General features: G+C 42.6%; 1 protein-coding gene across 3 annotated transcripts in view; it reads right to left on the bottom strand.

The window, feature by feature from the left end:
* GAS2 (growth arrest specific 2) overlaps positions 1-21,011 on the bottom strand; it is a 94,051-nt gene that overhangs the window by 46,303 nt on the left and 26,737 nt on the right. Inside the window, exon 3 of one of the 3 annotated variants that reach the window (XM_063437929.1) lies at positions 4,960-5,081. The exons of 1 other annotated variant lie outside the window; for it this stretch is intronic. The gene's annotated coding sequence lies outside the window, so the exon portion shown is untranslated. Of the gene's footprint in view, positions 1-4,959; positions 5,292-21,011 lie in introns of those variants that run through there. One more of the 3 variants, XM_063437930.1, reaches the window with a different exon arrangement.

Genomic DNA, 21,011 nt, shown 5'->3' with positions numbered 1-21,011 from the left:
ATTTTGATATTTATATATATATATTTATATCAAAATACACTTAGAATGAAATTGTATATATATCTATGTATATTTAAATAAATAAAAAGAATGCGAACTATTCATATGTCGATATACAAAATTACATAAATAATTATATAAATATACACGTAGACTTCAAATATATAAATATGCATATATATTTAAATTCTACGTGCGTATTTAGGTAATATTTTGACATAATTAAGTTATTTTATTGATTGCAATTTAAGGGACCTGCCTGCCAACCCAGGCCAAAAGACCAGAGAATTTAATTTGCTATCACTGTATTTTACCCTGTAACGTTCTACGACACCCTAAAACATGTACATGGGGGGTACTGTTTTACTCGGGAGACTTCGCTGAACACAAATATTAGTGATTCAAAACAGTAAAACATATCACAGCGATGATATTGTCAGTGAAAGTGACTTTTTTTGCATTTTTCACACACAAACAGCACTTTTACTGATGATATAATTGTTGTGATACATTTTCCAGTTTTGAAACACTAATATTTGTGTTTAGCAAAGTCTCCTGAGTAGAACAGGACCCCCCATGTACAGGTTTTATAGCGTTTTTGAAAGTTACAGGGTCAAATATATAGGTCAAATATTTTTACATTGAAAATGGCCAGGTTGGTTACGTTGCCTTTGAGAGCATATGGTAGCCCAGGAATGAGAATTACCCCATGATGGCATACCATTTGCAAAAGAAGACAACCCAAGGTATTGCAAATGGGGTAAGTCCAGCCGTTTTTAGTAACCACTTAGTCACAAACACTGGCCAAAATTAGCGTTCAATTTAGTTTTTTACTTTTTTCACACACAAACAAATATGAACGCTAACTTTGGCCAGTGTTTGCGACTAAGTGGCTACTTTTAAAAAAATATGTACATGTGGGGTGTTATTTAGCAATTTATGACAGATAACAGTGTTACAATGTCACTATTGATACATTTTAAAAATGTATGTTTTGAAACCGCAATATCCTACTTGTACTTATAGCCCTATAACATGCAAAAAAAAAGCAAAAAGCATGTAAACACTGGGTATTTTTGAACTCAGGACAACATTTTGAATCTATTTAGCAGTTTTTTTCATTCGCTTTTGTAGATGAGTAAAAGATTTTTCACATAAAATTCAAAAAACGTGTATTTTTTTCAATTTTTCATCATATTTTTTCATTTTTTTTAAATTAAATTAGATGAGATTATATAAATAATGGTATGTAAAGAAAGCCCCTTTTGTCCTGAAAAAAACAATATATAATTTGTATGGGAACAGTAAATGAGAGAGCGGAAAATTACAGCTAAACACAAACACCACAAAAGTGTCAAAAAGATGCCTGGTCGCAAATGTACAACATCGCAAAAAAAGTCCAGTCCTTAAGGGGTTAATAATGACTGGACCCTGGGCAAAGCATTTGCTTAGGGCCCCCTGGACCTTGTCCCCCCCTTCCCAGGCATGCAATCACGTCCTACACCTCAACACAGTGGTGGACCTAAAGTAGAGAGGTGCAAGAATTCTTGGCGGTCTCCCTGTTGCACGGGTGATTAAAAGGTAGATCCCCATCTGTCGTGCAACTCCAGAAATGCATTGACAGCTGGGGCTCTACCATTTACTCATGTTTGCAGGTCTGTATTTAGCACTAAGCAGTTTTTGTGGAATATGTTTGTATGTGGTGTTGGCATGATTGCAAGCACACACACACACAGAGACATACTGACATACACACAGACATGCTGTCATACAAACATACTGACACACACACACAGATATACTGACACAGATATACTGACACATAAATAGACATGCTGACATACAAACATATTGACACACACACAGATATACTGACACACACACAGACATACTGACACACACACAGACATACTGACACATACACATGCTGACACACAAACATACTGACACACACAGATATGACACACACACACACTGACAGACATACTGACACAGACATACACTTTAAAACTCACCCTCCAGTTTCCTACCTTTCCTGTTGGTGGCTGAAGGCGTTGGGAGTTGGGGTCTAGAGCTCTTGGCCAGCCCCCACTCTTCTTTCCTGCGCGCTCCTCTCTTTGTGGGAGGAAGTGATGCGTGGCCGTCACTTACTCCCAGCCTGCTGCCGAAAAGCAAGGGGCCCGCTCGCGCTGTTAAAGCACCTCAGCGTGTGCCGCGTCCCTGCTGACCTTTGTGCATGGGCCACCCGGTGGGCCTCCTTAGTGTGCAGATTACCAGCCAGAGGGTTAGAAATAGTTGAGGCCAGCAGGGCTCACGGTGCAGCTGCCCAGTTTGCCCCGCGTTAAAGAAGGCCCTGCGTATATGAGCTATTATATTGTTTATGTTCATGAGTAGTTTATGGTATTGTGTATGATACATATGAATGTAAGCTGTGTATGGGTGCTGCTTGTGGTATTGTGTGTGTGTGGATGGATATGTGAAAGTGTGCGTTTGGTAGTGTGTGGGGGCTGTTTGGGGTATTGCATGTGGGGTTGTGTGCATGTATGTGGATTGTTAGTGGTGTTTCGTTTGTGCGGATTGTGTGTATGTTTGTGTGTGGGCTGTCCGTATTATTTGTATGAGGGGAGGATTATTCTGCATTTCTGTGTATATCTAGCAGTGTGGGTGGCTTCCCTGGGTTCCAGTAGGGACTAGTCCGGCCAGGTACATGTCAAGGACAGGAGCTGCAACAGCAACTGCGAGCTGCTCTACTGCAGTGTGGCTTCCTATTGACAAGTGCTGGGAGGAAGTGATCTGAGATCACTACCTCTACGTGCTGCAATGCATAAATTGAGGATTGTCCTTCACCACCTTTTCGGATTAGCAGATATCTGAAGTTTTACTGGGACTCCTGATAGGCCAGAGCCTGTTTGACTCTAGCAGCCTTGAGTGCCGTGCAAAGACACCTCGAGTGCCGTGCATGGCACTAGTGCCGTAGGTTGCCTACCCCTGAGCTAGGGGATTGTGATTTGTTTTACATTCATAATATGTAAATAATCATAATTGCACCATTCTAGTTACTCTAGAACTGGGAGTATCATGAACATGTTTATGATCAGTAGCAATCATAGGGCCGACTTGGAAAAGTATGGTTTACTATTTCCCTTAATTGGCGCCAAGTACTCAGTCTGGGCATGTTTCATTGCAAATAATGTGCTCAGTAACCTTCACCCTATCCACTCGGGATAATACACTTCATAGAATCACATTCATTCCAACAAGGATTATGGGATTCTTCTTATACACCCTCCTCTAGCAGAAGGTGAAGAAGAGGAAGGAGGTGGTCCTCTTTGCGCCATTAACATCGACTATGAACCTCTGTAAGTTTCCCCAATCGTCTTTTTCGAGTACAAGAAGTGGGCAGTCCAAGTCAATGAGAGATGGTCTCATGAAATAGAAGGTTTAAACCAAAAGGGCTGGTCCTCCAGTGAAAGCTATATGAAAGCTATATAAGGGTCTGTAAAATCGTGGGATCCAGAAGGCACTCCCTGTACCTGGAGAAATTCCCTTTAGCGCGGAAACTGGCTGATTGTCATCAACTAGGAGCCCTCAGTGAGATAAAAGGGAGCAAAGCAATGGGAAAAGAGGAGTAAACAGTGATATAGGAGAGAGAACAATGGAGGAAGAAAGGCCAGTGGGAAATCAAATAGACGAATGCCAGGGGAGTAGAGCAATGGGACTGGGGGCACCAGGATGGAGTGGCAGTAGAAAAGATAGAGAGATCATGGAGGATTTAAGAGACCCTTAAATTGGCAGAAAGCTAATTGACAAAAGGTCTTTGATGTACTGAGAAATGTGAAGCAATGCATTCTTTGATTTATATAACAAAGACATTGTTAAAGAAAAATTAGTTATTCAAACTATATTTTGTTCCCACTGCCAAGTAAGCAAGGACCTTTTACATTTTCAATGACTCTCACATTTATGTGTTTAAATGAACATTTTATTACATGTGTACACTCTGTTTTCACAGTTGAATAGCAAATTGATCATTCTAACATTACGTAAGTAAATAAAAAAATATGTACACACTCACATACAAACTCACAGACATAATTAATAAAACACAGGCATAATAGACATACGGACTTGGAGACACACAACTATAGTTACGCATATACTGAGAAACAGTCCAAAAGTGCTGGAAAAATACACAAATAGTCTTAGTCACACATATGCAGGCATACACTCATATACAGACACATAGGTATTGACAAACAAACAATCACACTTACAGAGGTATAAAAGTACATACACAAACACTCAATCACACATGTAGAGACACACAGGCATATATGCTGTCACACAATCACTCACACACAGACTCACAAGTACTTAGTCAAATAAACAAGCGCACATCTACAGACTTACAGGTACATAGACACGAACATACTTACTAGTAAACAGATCAATGAGTATATACAGAACAGATGTACAGGTTTGAAGAAAAATACTCAGAAAGAGTCAGAAATCAGTTACACAGAAACACATTTACATACATACAAGGAGATGCAGTATGAGTGTAGGTCAGTTACAGTCAGCACCCAGTTTAGACACAATAAAACACAGGGTTTAATCGCTAAACTAGCAATTGTGTATAGATGACAAGGATATTGCAAAACACTGGATAAAACTGCTGATTTGGGAAAATCTCCCAAAGCAGCAATTTGTATAGCTCAGTTATTTTGAACTAACATTTGCAATTCACTAATCTTACATCTGCATTTCCAATTGAAGGGAATAATCCCTGAAAACACACAGACACACCACTACAGACAGACACACACAGACGCACAGCCACGCAATAAAACAATGCTGGTCACTAAAATAAGGTTTGGGTGCTGAACCATTTAATTTTAGGTCATACAATCGTCGTGTCTCCTAATTTTGGTTTTATTCCTTCTGGTAGTATTCACTTACCTCTTCAATGCTGATAGCCTTCAAGAAGACTGTCTCAAGCCTTGTCCCAAGGAGAGCATTAAAGCCCGTTTTGATTCTACCACGATACGCTCTCTGTACTATGCTCCTGTCCCTTTTTCCCTCTATAAAAGTAAAAAAGCATCTCAAATTCAGAGAGTCATTGTCAAGCAAAGAATTTAGCCCAGGATAGTTTACAATACACCTAATGGCATGAAACAGTTTCAACAAACTGCTGGCGAAATTCCTCCCCCCTTCAGCAGAGGCGAACAGTGAGCTTCTTATGAAAGGACAGAGACAACCTTATTTTTTGCAAACTTAGCACACAGGACAGTTCTTGTGTTTTGCCAGCAAAGTCATTTAAACTATCTGCTGATATTTCCAAATAATCGTTTGCTTTAAACAATATCCGAGAACTGGGTCATGTACTGTAAGCGATAGGTTTCTGTGGGCGGCGCACTTGCAAAGAATTTGATAATCATGTCTAGACGTTTTATAGAAAACATACTGCAAATGATTATTCTCAGTTAGAAGCAGCACCTTCGCCAACTGCATCCAAACAAATCGACTCTTCCCATAAATAAACTGTTATATAATCCGTGGCTGGAATCCCCTAAAAGCATGTCTGCAAATAACAGAGTAAAAATAAAACGGGCACGAAAAAAAACAAAAAATCTTATAAAAAACGAAAAGAAAAAAAGAATTCATAAAAAAAAAAAAAAAAAAAAACGAAACTAAAATGAAAACTAAACAGGATGCTTTCAGGATGGTATCAAGGCTATTCACTAAAAGGAAAATGGTTGGTTATTGATAAGCTGCAGTACATTTTCTGATCTGATCTTTCCTCTTTATCTAGTTCAATTGTATCTGTTCCCGTGTCAATGCCAGGTTTCGTGAATAACTATATGACATTAAAAGGAATTCAGCCTCTGAATCTGTTATAACCAGATAGTGATATCAACAGTAACTTGAACAATTTGGTGTAACTATATATAATAATACCAATAATACTAACAGAGTAGCAGATAATGAAGAGCTGAAGAACCTCACCCTATACAAGTGGTTAACAATGGCTTTTACAATTGAGACAGGTGAAGAAGTGACAGTCTAAAAGAGGTGAGGCATCATTATACCTGAGTCAAAAATTCATAGGCACCCATAAATCTTTTACACAGGGAAGCAGTTTGGTGTATAGATCATGTCCCAACTGTCTCACCGATCAATTCTCTGCCATTTTGGAGTTAAATCAGTTTTGTTTTTGTTTATGCAGCCATAGCCACATCTTCCCTGGCTGTGACTCACGAAAACAAAAATTCATTTTTGATCAGATCTTACTGCACAGTGTGTTTACTTTAGAAGTTCTCAAGATCTCTGGTTTCTGATCATTGAACTTTAATCACACACAGAAGGCTGTTGCAGGCTCTTGTAGGTGTCACGGTTCTCACCATGACATCCAGACGCAGTCGCCACAAAAGTGCCCAACAGGGGATTTTAACCTGGGTACTTTGCGTCCTGGGCCTGCTGATCTGATCTGCTGATATGCTGAGCTGATCTGAGCCATTATTCAGCTCATGTATCAGCCTGAAGTCCGATCTTGCCTTGTCTCCAGCACTAGGAGGTTGGACTTTTCCTTTGGCTGCTCCAGTCTCTCAGCCCACCTGAAGCAGATGCTTAATCAGCCTGGTATAAAACACTGCCTCTCTCTGAGGGCAGTGTCAGTTCATTGATTCTGGTTCCTGAGTTCGTGTTTGTGATCCAGTGTTCTCCAGTTGGATTCTGACCTTGGCTTTTTCTTATCGTGTGTCCTGACCTCTGGCATTCTCTGACTTTGGCTTACCCTTGTTTATCCTGACTTCTGGCACCCTCTGACTTTTGGCTTACCCTCGACAATTCTCCTGCTTGTGTCCTTGTCTGTACTGTGACTTGGAGCAATAAACTGCAAAGCCCCCGTGCACAGACTCACAGGCCAGGTGAATTCTTACCTGACCACCTTGGCCTGTGTTTATTTGCAAGAGTGAGCATATATCTCTGCATACTGGACTCCACATCAGGTAAGATCCTGACAGTAGGCTATCAACAGAGCAGGAGGTAAAAAATTCTAAATGAACCCCTTAATGCATTTAGTGAACTTAAACGCTGTTAGGGCAGCATAGTACATCCTAATGATCTTGCGCTCCCCAGCCGCAATTTACTTACCTGGGGCGGCGATCCATTCCGGACCCTCCAGGACTATATGATTGCGACGGACATTGCAAATCTATGAGACTGCCTGCAGGGGGCCTGCCTGAGTGTTCAGGCAGTTCCCCTAGTGTCTGAAAAATAACTAGAAGTTAAACACACATTCAACAATATACAAAGATATAAATGCAACACTTTTGTTTTTGCCCCCATTTTTCATGAGCTGAACTCTAAGAGCTAAAACTTTTTCTATGTACACAAAAGGCCTATTTCTCTCAAATATTGTCCACAAATCTTTCTAAATCTGTTTCAGTGAGCACTTCTCCTTTGCCGAGATAATCCATCCACCTCACAAGTGTCGCATATCAAGATGCTGATTAAACAGATGGCAGACAACATAGTGTTGTGTGGTTGAGCGGTCTGGTGATGTCAACGTTGTGGACAGAGATATCCATGGTGGCGTTTGGGTTATGGTATGGGCAGGAGTATGTTATGGACGTATGTTTTATTGATGGCTTTTTTAATACACAGAGATACCGTGATGAGATCCTGAGGCTCATTGTTGTGCCATTCATCCATGACCATCACCAGCATGATAATGCATGGCCACATGTTGCAAGGATCTGTACACAATTCCTGGAAGCTGAAAACATCCCAGTTCTTGCATGGCCAGCATACTCACCAGACATGTCACCCATTGAGCATGTTTGGGATGCTCTGGATCGGCGTATACGACAGCGTGTTCCAGGTCCTGCCAATATCCAGCAGCTTCGCACGGCTATTGAAGAGGAGTGGACCAAAATTCCACAGGCCACAATCAACAACTTGATCAACTCTATATGAAGGAGATGTGTTGCAATGCATGAAGCAAATAGTGGTCACACTAGATAGTGACTGGTTTTGGACCCCCTTACCCCCTGACCTGACCAAAGGAGAAGTGCTCACTAACACAGATTTAGACAGATTTGTGAACAATATTTGAGAGAAATAGGCCTTTTGTGTGTGTGTGTGTGTGTATATATATATATATATATATATATATATAAAATCCAATGCTTGCACTCCTGTTAAAAGATAATCGGCCTGGTGCTGGTCAGCAATAAATATAAAATAAGTAGTGTAAAGATAGCACTCCAAGGACTTCAGAAATTTGGTGAAAAAACGTATCTTTATTCAGGCATCAGCCTAGGTGGATCAACGTTTCAGTTCACTAATAGTGATGTCCCGAACTATTCACCAGCGAATAGTTCCTGGCGAACATAGCATGTTCGCGTTCGATCCGCCCCGGGAACCTACTGTCCTCCCCCCGGCCACCACCCCTGCGCGGTGGTTGGGGGCCATAAATCACAATGGGGGGGACCTACTGTCCTCCCCCTCGCCCCCACCCGTGAGCGTTGGGTGGGGGCCATAAAAATAATGAGGGGGGGGACCTACTGTCCTCCCCCCCGCCCCCACCCCTGTGCGGTGGGTGGGTGACATAAAAATAATGAGGGGGGGACCTACTGTCCTCCCCCCGGACCCTCCCCCTGCGCGGTGGATGGGGGCCATAAATCACAATGGGAGGGAACTACTGTCCCCCCCGGCCCCCACCCCTGAGCGATGGGTGGGGGCCCTAAAAAAACAATAAGGGGGGACCTACTGTCCCCCCCGGCCCCCACTCCTGAGCAGTGAGTGGGGGCCCTAAAAAAAACAATAAGGGGGGGACCTAATGTCCTCCCCCCTGGCCCCCACCCCTGAGCGGCGGGTGGGGGCCCTAAATACAAATGGGGGGACCCTAGTCACCCCCTCCCCCCTCAAAAAAAAATATCCCCCTACCTACCCCCCTCACCCTAAAAATAATGAGGGGGGACCTTTAACTAAGAACCTGTCAAAAAAAAAAAAAAAAACTTACCATTCAATGTTTTCTTTCTTTTAAAATCTTCTTTTTTCAGCCCCAAAAAAGGGCAAATAAAAAACCATAATAAACGCAATAAAAAAAAAAAAAAAAAAAACGAGCACCAACAAAAAATAACCCATCTTCACCCATGGAAGGCTCCGCGCAGACTGCGCTCTGCAGGGTGGGGAAAGGCTTATAAAGCCTTGCCACGCCCTGCACTTAGTTTAAGAACACTCTCATTGGCTGGTTTAAGCCAATCACAGTGCTCTGTGTCATTTTACACAGCGTGGGAAAGTCCTTTGAATTTTCCCACGCTGCGTAAAATGACAAAGAGCACTGTGATTGGTGGGCTTGAAATCCATCCAATCACAGTGCTCTGTGTCATTTTACACAGCGTGGGAAAATTCCAAAGAACTTTCCCACGCAGTGTAAAATGACACAGAGCACTGTGATTGGATGGATTTCAAGCCCACCAATCAGAGTGCTCTTTGGAATTTTCCCACGCTGTGTAAAATGACAAAGAGCACTCTGATTGGCTTAAACCGGCCAATCAGAATGTTCTTAGCCTAATTGCAGGGCGTGGCAAGGCTTTATAAGCCTTCCCCCGCCCTGCAGAGCTCAGTCTGAGCAGATCACTCCATGGGTGAAGATGGAATATTTTTTTTTGTGCTCGTTTTTTTTTTATTTTAATTGCGTCGGTTTTTTTATTTGGCCTTTTTTGGGGCTGAAAAAATAAGATTTTAGAACAAAGAAAACATTGAATGGTAAGTTTTTTTTTTTTTTGACAGGTTCTTAGTTAAAGATCCCCCTCATTATTTTTAGGGTGAGGGGGGTAGGTAGGGGGATATTTTTTTTGAGGGGGTTACTAGGGTCCTCCCCATTTGTATTTAGGGCCCCCACCCGCTGCTCAGGTGTGGGGGCCAGGGAGGAGGACATTAGGTCCCCCCCTTATTAGTATTTAGGGCCAGGGGGGCCCAGGGGGGACAGTAGGTCCCCCCTTATTGTTTTTTTAGGGCCCCCACCCGCCGCACAGGGGTGGGGACCGGAGAGGGGGAGGACAGTAGGTCCCCCCTCATTATCTTTATGGCCCCCACCCGCCGCCCAGGGGTGGGGGCCGGGGGGGAGGACAGTAGGTCCCCCCCTCATTATCATTATGGCCCCCACCTGCCGCCGGAGAGGGGGAGGACAGTAGGTCCCCCCCTCATTATCTTTATGGTCACCACGCGACGTCCAGGGGTGGGGGCCGGAGAGGGGGAGGTCAGTAGGTCCCCCCTCATTATCTTTATGGCCCCCACCCGCCGCCTAGGGTGGAGGCCGGGGGGGGGGGAGGACTATAGGTCCCCCCTCATTATCTTTATGGCCCCCAGAGGCGGCTCTAGACTTTATGAGGCCTTAGGCGAAATGCAAACATGAGGCCCCACTAACAAAAAAGTGTCACATATACACATTGATTCACTGTCTACCTGTGTATGTGCCTGAGAGTGTGTCTGACAGAGAGTATCCTTGTGTGTGCGAATGTATGTCTCTGTGAGCATGTTTGCGTTTTTGTCTGAGACCCTATGTGTATGGGGTAGCTGATGGTGAGAAGGAGCGGGGGGTGTGATGGTGAGAGGGAGCGGGGGGTGTGATGGTGAAAGGGAGCGGGGGGTGTGATGGTGAAAGGGAACGGGGGGTGTGATGGTGAAAGGGAGCGGGGGGTTGATGGTAATGTGAGAGGGAGCGGGGGGGGATGGTAATGTGAGAGGGAGCGGGGGGGATGGTAATGTGAGAGGGAGTGGGGGGTGATGGTAATGTGAGAGTGAGGGGGGTTAATGTGAGAATGAGAGGGGGTAATGTGAGAGTGAGTAATGTGAGATTGAGAGGGGGTAATGTGAGAGTGAGAGGGGGTAATGTGACAGTGAGAGGGGGGTAATGTGAGAGTGAGAGGGGGGTAATGTGAGAGTGGGGGGGTAATGTGAGAGTGGGGGGGCTAATGTGAGAGTGAGTAATGTGAGAGTGAGAGGGGGTAATGTGAGAGTGAGAGGGGGTAATGTAAGAGTGAGAGGGGGGTGATGTGAGAAGGAGGGGGTGATGGTGAGTGGGGGAGGCTGAGGGTGGTGACGGAGGGTTATGCTGAGGGTAGTGATGCTGAGGGTGGTGGGGGGTAATGCTGAGGGTGGTGAGGGGTAATGCTGAGGGTGGTGAGGCTGAGGGTGGTGGGGGGTGAGGCTGAGGGGGGTGATGCTGAGGGGGTGAGGGGGTGATGCTGAGGGTGGTGGGGGGAGTGATGCTGAGGGTGGTGATGTTGAGGGTGGTGGTGGGTGGTGAAGCTGAGGGTGGTGAGGGGTGATGCTGAGGGTGGTGGGAGGTGAGGCTGAGGGTGGTGGGGGGTTATGGGGGATGGTGAGGCTGAGGGTGTTGGGGGGGTGAGGCTGATGGTGAAGGGGTAATGGTGAGGGTGGTGGGGGTGAGGCTGAGGGTGGTGGGGGGTGAAGCTGAGGGTGGTGGGGGGTGATGGTGACGGTGGTGGGGGTGTAGCTGAGGGTGGTGGGGGTGAGGCTGAGGGTAGTGGGGGGTGATGGTGGGGAGGGGTGATGGTGAGGGTGGTGAGGGGTGATGGTGGTGGGGGGTGAGGCTGAGGGTGGTGATGGTGATGGTGGTGGTGGGTGAGTGATGGTGACGGTGGTGGGGGTGAAGCTGATGGTGGTGGTGGGGTGAAGCTGAGGGTGGTGGGGGTGAGGCTGAGGGTGGTGGGGGTGATGGTGGTGGGGGGTGATGGTGGTGGGTGGTGATGGTGGTGAGGCTGAGGGTGGTGGGGGGTGATGGTGAGGCTGAGGTGATGGTGGTGGGTGTGAGGCTAAGGGTGGTGGGGTGATGGTGGTGGGGGGTGAAGCTGAGGGTGGTGGGGGGTGATGGTGGTGGGTGAGGCTGAGGGTGGTGGGGGGTGATGGTGGTGGTGGGGGGTGAGGCTGAGGGTGGTGGGGGGTGAGGCTGAGGGTGGTGGGGGTGATGGTGGTGGGGGGTGAAGCTGAGGGTGGTGGGAGGTGAGGCTGAGGGTGGTGGGGGGTGAGGCTGAGGGTGGTGGGGGGTGAGGCTGAGGGTGGTGGGGGTGATGGTAGTGGGGGGTGAAGCTGAGGGTGGTGGGAGGTGAGGCTGAGGGTGGTGGGGGTGATGGTGGTGGTGGGGGGGTGAGGCTGAGGGTGGTGGGGGGTGAGGCTGAGGGTGGTGGGGGTGATGGTGGTGGGGGGTGATGGTGGTGGGGGGTGATGGTGGTGGTGGGGGTGAGGCTGAGGGTGGTGGAGGGTGATGGAGGGGGTGAGGCTGAGGGTGGTGGGGGGTAATGGTGGTCGGGGGTGAGGCTGAGGGTGGTGAGGGGTGATGGTGGTGGTGGGTGGTGAAGCTGGGGGTGAGCCTGAGTGTGGTGGGGGGTGATGGGGAGGGAGAGCCTACCTTTCCCTGGTGGTCCAGTGGGCTCCCTGGTGGTCCGGTGGTCACTGCTCCCGGTCTGCAGCTCCGCAGAGCTGCAGACCGTGTAATCTCGCGAGATTTCAGAGCGTTGCCGTGGTAACCCGCGGCAACGCTCTGATTGGCCAATTCTCGCGAGTCACATGGTCTGCAGCTCTGCACACTGCGGAGCTGCAGACCAGTGTCTGCGGTGGCTGGCCGGGCAGCCAGGAGGGGCCTCGCACCCGGCGGCATACCGGCAAGCCGCCGGGCCCCCTCCTGGTGTCAGGTCCTCGGTCACTGACCGAGGACCTGACACACTCTGCCAACAGGCGGTTTAGGCGGCCGCGAGGCCCCCGCCAGCGCGAGGCCTTAGGCGCCCGCCTAAACCGCCTAATTAGAGAGCCGCCTCTGATGGCCCCCACCCGCCGTCCAGGGGGGGGAAGGAGAGTAGGTGTGTCCCCCCCCTTCAATCACTATTGTGGCCAGAAAGAGTCCCTGTGGGTTTTAAAATTCGCCTGCCTATTGAAGTCTATGGCGGTTCGCCCGGTTCGCGAACATTTGAGGAAATTCGCGTTCGCGGTTCGCAAACCGAAAATTTTATGTTCGCGACATCACTATTCACTAATGGAACTTTCTTGCTCAAGAAAGTCCATTGAATTTAATTGACAAGCCCTATATTTAACCCTGTAACGTACCATAACGTTTAACACCATAACCCTGTAACTTTCCATAACATAAAACCTGTACATGTGGGGTACTGTTGTACTTGTGAGACTTGGCTGATAACAAATATGAGTGTTTTAAAACACTAAAACTTTTAATGGTGATGATATCACCAGTGAAAGTGCAGTTTTTGTGTGAAAAATGCAAAACAAAATATGAAAACTAACTTTGGCTAGCATTTATGACTAAGTGGCTACTACAAAAGACTTACTGGACTTACTGAATTCTGAACCCTGGGTTTATTTCTTTTGTGAATGATATGCTATGATGGGAGTAATTCTCATTCCTGGGCTGCCATTTGGTCTCAAAGGCAACATAGGCCACCTAACCAATCTGGCAAACTGAAATGGGAAAGCCCTTTATTTGTCACTGTAACCTTCCAAAACCCCATCAAATCTGTACATGGGGGGTACAGTTGTACTGGTGAGACATCACTGAACACAAATATGAGTGTTTTAGAGCAGTAAACTTACAATAACAATGATATCATCGGTGAAAGGGCCGTTTTGTTTGTGAAAAATGCAAAAAACAAATATGAACGCTAATTTTGGCCAGGGTTTGTGATTAAGTGGCTACTAAAAAAAGACTGGACATATCCCATTTTGAATACCCTGGGTTGTATACTTTGGCAAATGGTATGCTATGATGGGTGTAAATCTCATTCCTGGGCCGCCATACAGTCTCAAAGGCACCATAACCAATCTGGCAAATTTGAATGTGTAAAAAATGAAATGGGCAAGTCCTACATTTGACCCTGTAACTTTCCAAAACTCCATAAAACATGTACATTCAGAGTACTGTTTTACTCGTGAGACATCATTGAACACAAATATGAGTGTATTTTAGCAGTTAAATGTATAATGACAATGATATAATCAATGAAAGTGCAGTCTTTGTGTGAAAAATGCAAAAAACTAATATGATTGGTAACTTTGGCCAGGGTTTGTGACTAAGTGGCTACTGCAAATGACTGGACATACCCCATTTTGAATATCCTGGGTTTTCTACTTTTACAAATGGTATACCATGCTGGGGTTAATTTTCATTCCTGGACTGCCATACAGTCCCAAAGGCAACATAGGCCCAGTAAACCAACCTGGCACATTTCAATGTGTAAAAATGAAAGGGGGAAAGCCACATATTTAACCCTGTAACTCTTCAAAACACCATAAAACCTGTACATAGTGGGTACTTTTGTACTTGTGAGACATCGCTAAATACAAATATGTGTAATTTATTGAAATAAAAACTAACAGTATTATGATATTAACAGTTCAAATGCCATGCAGAAATTGAACAGTAGCAAAATTACTTAATTTTTCTAAGTTTTTTAAAATCGTATTCATATTAAGTTATGTTTCATATATAAATATTTGATATGAAATGAAAGCCCTGTTTCTCCTGAACAAAATTATATATAATAAGTGTGGGTGCACTTAATATGAAAGAGGTGAATTATGGTTGAACAGGCATAAAGCAGAAATTCCAGGTTTTGTTTACGTTTTGTTTTGATCACAACTTGTACAACTGACTCCCTCCTTAAGGGGTTAAATCAATGGACAAAGAGGGAAGCTAAACATGTTTTAGACTTCTCAGGACGTTTGTCTTTGTGAGTCTCAGCCAAGGGAGGTGGAGCTATGGCTGAATAAAAAAAAGTGATTTATCTCATTTATTGCAGAAAATTGGGCAGTGAGATGACAGGATCATGATCTATATACACCAAAACTGCTCCATTAAGTTGTTTTGGTGCTTAAAGTGTCCCTTTAAAGCTGAAGCAGGTTTTCCAGATCCTTCAAGATTTCCAGGACATATATCACTTCTCCATGCTGATAATAATCTTGTTCTTGAACCCATGTAAGGAACATATCTGAAATTATGATACCAGCAAACATATATTCCTACATGCAAACCCGATTTCCATCTCTAAAACAAAAAATTATAAAATATGGTGGCAGAGAATACATAATATCCTTCAGAGACTTCAGCAAACCAATTTTGTGAAAGGTGTTGTGCCTTTAAACAATAAAGCAAAAACATATAGTGCAGACTAATTGACACATAAACATAAATAAGTGTGTATCTTATGGGTAGCAAGTAGCAACACACAGGTGAGGAATGGAACAGTGCCACTCACACGTTCTGAGTGTATCAGGTACTGATGAGTACTCATGAGCAATGGATCCCCAACCAACCAACATGTAAAACTCTCACAGGTAAGCAGCCACTTTGAGGTGAAATAACCTTAATAGGATAGTAACACCAGTCTTGTACTATTCTTTAACCCCTTAAGGACCAAACTTCTGGAATAAAAGGGAATCATGACATGTCACACATGTCATGTATCCTTAAGGGGTTAAAGGTGTGTCCCACTTGTTGTATGTATCTCATTTCTCAGTGTCCTCTCCTGCAAGCTGCTTCTCACTTCGTGTATTGTCTGACTACAGCATTAGCATGATGTGTTTCGCACCTGGTTATCATCTCTGCCAAGTTAGACCATTCACAGCCACTATTGCCTTATTTATCAAATGTCTACCTGCAAATAAAATACTATCTTTCAAGCTTACCTTTGCTAAAATATATTTCATTGATTAAATTACCTATAGGCTTCAAACTTAAAACAAGAATATAAGCCTCACTAATTCCAAATGCTGATCTTGACAATGCAGCCATCAGAATTTAAAGATAAGTCCTTGGTGGTTGATGGTTGCCCTGTAAGTAATCAATGATAGAAAGAAGCTACATGGGTTAGGCAAAAGTAATGGAGCAGATAAGGACTGGGTGGGTAAATAGGGCTTAACCTGGATAACGTTAGAATTAGAACAAATAAAGAATTTATGAGGCTAGGTCCCCCACTAAGATAATGAGAAAGTCGGAGACCAGTTCTCAAAAGTATACAGCCACTAGTAATTTCATTCATCTTGGTATTAGAATTAAAATAGTTTAGTCTTTATTAAATTTACTTAGATCACCAACAACATACACACATTTAAGGTGAATAAAGCCCTGCAAGTTAGACTCATTATCTTATTGCAGGTTGGTTAGTCAAATAGCAACTAGTTATCTGATCTTCTTCCATGTTCTATGGAGATTGTAAAGACTTTTCTTTTTTAATCTAAATGTTCTATGTTTTTACACATGGGAAAATACAGAGAACCCACAGGAAGCCTAGGTTCACCAAGTCATGGATAGGAGGTTGATCATGAGAGGCTTGGGTCTCCACTTGTACATGAAGACTTCAGACTTGCATATTCTCATTTTTTTTTTTTGTTGCACTGCGAGTGATTTGTTCAAGTGCGTCAAGTGTGAAGGTCCATCCATGTTGGTGTAAAGGCAAGATTGGTGTCTCTAAACTTTGACCACAAATATGCATTTGGAAGCAATTCCAGGTCATTTGTGACTGCACAAAGTTATTTTTGAGACCACATTTTGAAATCTCAAAAAATTTACATCAAGAAGGTTCACACACCAAGCATACCTCTAAATATCAGTGGAGTAGAAATAGAGATGACTATGCCAGTCATACAATACATTTCACTGGCAATGCACAGAAGTAGGCACACCAAAAGATGTCTTGCCAGGGGAAGCAAAAATTGTCAGAATTTCTAAAACCCAGAAACCAGAAAAGCTCAACCCTGTTATAAAACCGGGCTACGAGGAGAGACAAAGGAGAGGTGAAGACACTCTTGCGTAGGCAGAAAGTCCTTATTTACTCATACCTAGCATTGGCATATTACTGCTCCACTCTTCTTGATCCTAAAGTTTGCCTTACTTTTCAGAAGTAGAACAGCAGCAAATAGCAGGGAGGATGAAAAAGGGGACTGTCCTACCGGATTTCGGAATGTGGGAGCTATGCCAGAATTTTAGCTGAGATGAACTGGCTTTTTTTAAATCTCACTGCAGAATACTGCAATACAAACATTATTATGGGTATTCATCTCATGATAACTCTCCTGAGCCTTCTTGTGAATAGACGCCAGAGTCCCCGCAGACCATAATAAAATCTTTACCATCTGCTTTGCTTTACAATAGGAATGATGAGAAACACATGTTAATTGAGATAATTAACACATCGAATACCATGCTCCAGAGTTGACTGAAGGTCACAATGTGACCTGTAAACACAGACTAGTCTATGTGTCACTGAGGATAACGTGAGGGATGTGAAAGGGCTGGTATTAAAGAGACAGAGGTGATATTATAGAGAAAAAAAATGACCCCGTCAAAATCCAGCTACTTCCTGTATTCATCTTTCCTATTACATCAAGCTACAAGGCCCGGACAATCTGTGAACCCACATAGTGAATAAATAAACCATTACAATCACTCAGTGTTGAGTGGTCTATTGAATTATTGCTTGTTCTCTAGTTTAGAATGCACCAATGTATCTATATTCAGTAACATGAATGCCCAATATTTAGCCAGCTTTCCACACCAGACAAGAGAACAGGCTTCTCTACATATATAACTTGTAACATATTTCTCTTTCATATCATAATAATTCTGCAATCCAAACAATTTTAACAAACGTGATTATGTAAATTGTTTTATGCCACTCAACTGAAGCAGAGAAGAATGTAATGTATGACTGTTCCTCTACTTGGCCTTGTCTTTGAACACAGTTGGGGAGATTTATCAAAGAGTTCTGAGCTAAATATTTTTTTTTGTTTTATTTTTTTGTGGGGGGGGGACAGGGGGTGAAAGTTCGTTCTGTTTTTTATTGTTTTTAAGTGTTTTAAAAGTATCCAGAAAATTGTCATCTTTCTGCTTTGTAAATCTCAAATGTTTTTTGAGCCTCATATACCTCATCAACAGTGACGTAGCTGTGATATTGCTGAGTATTTATTTATTTACAAACAATACTATATTCTTAGCTAAAACAATATAGCTAATATACAATATATCCTGTAAATGGGGATAATAGCACTGCACGTCATGTACGTTGGAGCTGGCTATAGCTCCACTAAATGTGAGTAACCCATTGTTATTTTTATTACCTTCACTCTCATCATATTGATATATTGCACTATTGGAGCCTTTCCCGCTTTTGTCTTTTTATGCTGTGTATGGATTACATCAAGGGACTCTGAAAAACCTGCATACCCTTCTAGACAAGATTGTTCAGCTGTGACCCTTTGACCACTTGCCTTTACTATTAACTAATTTTTTAATCAAGACTTTTTATCTTTACTATTTTTTATTATATTGATAGTTTATCAATTTTACACTTTTACACTAGTCGTTGTTTACGTTTACTATTTTTGTGTATATCTCAGGCGCAGCCCTCATTTCTGTGTTTTTTTTAACATAGAATATAGAAGTTTTAAAAAATAATTTCTTCAGTTTTAATGATAGCGATTGCCAATACTAAAACACTAAATGGGAAACATTCGTAAATTCAGATGTAACACCAAAAATCACAAGTTTCAACAGCTGACCTAGTTATAAAACTGTGATAAAGTGCTTATTGTAAATGAAGAAATACACAGACCTTTATTTATACTAATAGCGGTCATGAACACACTTTGTCTAGCTATGATAATGACTGTGCATGGACTGCTTTGACATAAAAAGTATATAGAAAATGAAAATTAGATCAAACGGGCTTCAACTTACATTATATTTAGATAATGATCACCTGCTGGTATATTGCATTACTATACACTATATTCAAATAATGATCTCTGGTTGTCCAACTGCAGAACAAACTACCCAGCATATTGTTTTAATAAATACTAAATTAAAATAATATTTGTAACATATTTATGTCACCTTCATCTAACCAAAGAATAATAAGTCTAAGTCAAGTAACATTTTGTCAGTGTGAAGGTGGCCATTTTGAAATTGCTTCTCATTTCTCAACACCTTTCGGGACAGCTACTGATAACAAATAGTATTTTGAGAATATGCAACTGTATCAACCAATGAGACTATGTGATATGAGAATATGGAATTTGAGCAACCAATGACATAATGTGACTTGAATATTTCTTATCATTCCAATGTTCACAGAATAGGTACATTTTCTTTGAACTCTCGGGTGATTATGTGTGTCCAATGTGCCCCATGGCAATAAAAGGATTGCTAATAATCTATCATTCATTTTTTAAAATTCAGCCAAATTGTAACTAATGTTACAATTATCAACATACAGTGTGGTCAGGTTTTGGAGTGCTATAGTGCAACGAAGGCAATTTCTGATGACAGTGACATTTTAAATAACATCTAAAACATGTGTTCTCAGCTGAGGAATATGTCCCAGTGGGAGACGCGCATGTAACATTGATTCCATTCACACTGTGGAGAAGTTTCCCACCAGACCAGCAATCACAATCTCCACTAACAAGGCACAGACATAATACTTTAAGGATGTTGGGTTATATTTTACAGAACCCAAGAACACACTATAAATTACTCGTCTCCATGATCAATTCACAAGAACATTAGTTAAATAAAATCATATAATAATAATGTACTGTAATACAAATACAGTATGCACAAAAAATGATAACATTAAAAAGCCTTTGCAAAGATACTTTCTCCATGTATACCACTGAGAAGCAGTGACGTGCAAGGGTTAAGGCAGTAAACCATTACTAAAAAAATCATTATACAGTGGAACAAAAAGAAACAAGGAGTTTGTGGGAATTCACAATTTAATCCATGGTCGGGAGTGTTCGAGGCAGATTGTGATGGGAAATTCATGAGAGAGACTGCTTAAACATTTATTAGATTAAAACAATTTAAAAGTATCTAACACCTGCTAACATGTAGCTATAATGAGGTGCACAGGAACCCCTGAGGAATTAAAGAAACGGTGGCCACCTTGGAAAACAATGTAGAAATTACTGCTCTTCATTTCTTATAATATTACAGGTTGTCTTCTTGTATATTTTGTCTATAGTTTCATTTAGTAATAATGCTTCCCTCTGTTGCTGTAAACTGATATTTTTAAAGATATATATCTCTAGGTCACAGTCGTAGGACCTCTTCTACTAAATCATATCAATGTGATTCTCACGGTTTTCTTCTCGTTGCTGAAAGGGTAGGGAACTCAAAGCAATGATTGCCTCGTCTATGAAACAGTAAACATGTTGCTGTCTCACATATCCAGCATTTAGTTCTACTGTAATAATAAAAACTCTGTTTCTAACATAACTGTACAAAATACATGTACATAAATATAGATCTAACATGTTCCTAAAATGAATTAAATCATATAACAACAAACACAGCCAACTGATACAATTCTTTATTACTTTTCTAAGTTTAGATGGGTGTGTAGCTACATGCTACAAAACAAAGCCAAGAAAAACAAAAAAACATTATACCAGCAGACATACACAGAAAACATACAACGAACAGTTAAACCAAAGGTTCATACATCATATACATTAGGTACATAGTGTACAATGTATTTATATTATATTAAAACAATAGTGTGTGTTTAAAGAAAAGAACTGTATTGTGGTTAATTATCAATGTACCCGGGTAAAGAATTGTTCAAATTAGCTATGTACCAAGATGTACTCAGTTTAGCTATCTCCGAGTCAGGTCGCTCCCAAAAGAAACCTGAATTAAGTATCTTCTAATGGATACCCGAAAGAGAACTCCCCAAAGAGGTGCTCCACATACATCTTTCTTGGTTGATGTTGTTTAGTTAAATCTCCCCCAAGTAGTTCTGCTTCCATGTTTTTCCCAGGATGTGTCCTGTCATGTTCTCTGACCATATCTAACCCAACTGGTGGCCAAGACAGGTCTAGCTCAACAGATGCTCTAGTTAGATATTACACAAGTGATGCTCCATGCAAGTCTCTTCCAAGAGGTGTTCCACTAACAACTCTCTCTTGAGATA

The sequence above is a fragment of the Pelobates fuscus genome, chromosome 12, assembly GCF_036172605.1.
Source record: "Pelobates fuscus isolate aPelFus1 chromosome 12, aPelFus1.pri, whole genome shotgun sequence".
Classification (NCBI taxonomy): Eukaryota; Metazoa; Chordata; class Amphibia; order Anura; family Pelobatidae; genus Pelobates; species Pelobates fuscus.
The sequence above is the reverse complement of the archived record's forward strand: the minus strand, read 5'-3'. Positions and strand labels throughout refer to the sequence as shown.